Source organism: Myotis davidii, unplaced genomic scaffold, assembly GCF_000327345.1.
Source record: "Myotis davidii unplaced genomic scaffold, ASM32734v1 scaffold573, whole genome shotgun sequence".
NCBI lineage: Eukaryota > Metazoa > Chordata > Mammalia > Chiroptera > Vespertilionidae > Myotis > Myotis davidii.
In genome coordinates, this window is record NW_006285997.1 from 4943089 (window position 1) to 4944675 (window position 1587).

Sequence of the window (1587 nt, forward strand, 5' to 3'; positions counted from 1 at the left end):
ATACATACATACATATAGTCCCCCCAAATGTGTACACTTTACAGCTGATAGTCCAATTTTGAAAATAAAATGCCCTTTAATAAACACTGCCTTATAATTATTCAAAGTATGTGTATTTTTCTTGTTACCCAGGGACACCCAGAAGGGACACTGGGCATACCCAGCACCAGCTCGGGGCCTATTGGCTCTTCTATGTAAGTACAACCAGTGTGTTGAGAAAGGACGTGGTACAGACACCTCAGTCGGTACCCTATAACAGGTGTTCTTGGCCTCTGCTGTACACACGTGACCCATTTAAATAACACACGGTTACGCACACTCACAGACACATGTCCAGAAATTGCCTAGTATTTGCACCACGAACACATGGAAAGAACATCATAATTACAAATGCAAAGGATGAAAATCTATAGTTGGGCAAGCCTGGATTTCAACCCGGGTTTTATATCAAACTGCACGTAGTATCAGAATGCTAGAACTGGAAGCAGAGACTACTACACCCTCTTTGAAAAGCCAATCGAGATGCAAACAGAACTGAAATGTTTGTCACTGTCAGTTGCTGGCTCCTCCAAATACCTAAATCTAAGTGCACTTGGTCTATACTCGGCCTGTATGTGTTCCCATAAGATGCAGTGGTTTTGAGCACATTCTGTAGTCTGTGATTCTATGACCTACTTGCATTCTTCACAATGCTTATTTATTTCTTGCCGCTCTGCTGCCCAGCACTCCCTCCATAAGACAGTATTCACACCCCGAGTGGTCATTTTTCCTATACCGCAAATGCAGTACTCCCCTCGAATAAACAGGGTTGGCCCTGACTCCAGACTCCTTACTTAAGACCAGAACACAGACCTCCCAAAACCACATCCCCTCTTGCCTCTCCCACCTCCAAACACTGTAAGATGGCTGCTCCTCTGTGGAACTTATTTCACTGAACAGCTTCTTGGCATCCATTTCTCTCTCACAACCAAACTGGTGGAAAGCTTGGAAGATGTGAAGGTAGCTCCACCCTCACTGACTTATTTATTCCTCACACTCACATTGTTTTGGGTATTCCTCTTAGTTCCTCTACAGTCTGGGTAGCATCATCATATTTCACAGAGAAGAAAACCAAGACTACATAGGGTTGTATAATTTCATTAAGGTCTCATTGCCAGTAGAAGACCTTGAATCTAAAGGGAACAGAATTCAGCTGCCCTAACTTAAAATGAGGTGTGTTTGGTAGAGAAATGAAAAGATTTGCCGTGAATTTTAAAGCCACCCATGTATGAATCATATGTATCAAGCTTCCAATATGCTCCAAACATTTATAAATACAATAAAAACTGTGGTACATCTACACAATGGAATACTACGCAGCGGTAAAAAAGAAGGAACTCTTGCCTTTTGCAACAGCATGGATGGAACTGGAGAGCATTATGCTAAGTGAAATAAGCCAGTCAGAGAAAGATAAATACCTCATGATTTCACTCATTTGTGGAATATAGAGAACAACATAGACTGATGAACAGGGACAGATCCAAAGACAGAGAAACAGCGATCAGACTATTAATCCCCAGAGGGAAAGTAGGGGAGGGAGGGGTCAAG

At 42.3% G+C, this 1587-nt stretch overlaps 1 protein-coding gene across 1 annotated transcript in view; it reads right to left on the reverse strand.

Moving 5' to 3' along the window:
- The window catches only part of HECW1 (HECT, C2 and WW domain containing E3 ubiquitin protein ligase 1), a 164314-nt gene that overhangs the window by 149652 nt on the left and 13075 nt on the right, over positions 1 to 1587 (reverse strand). The window lies entirely within an intron of this gene.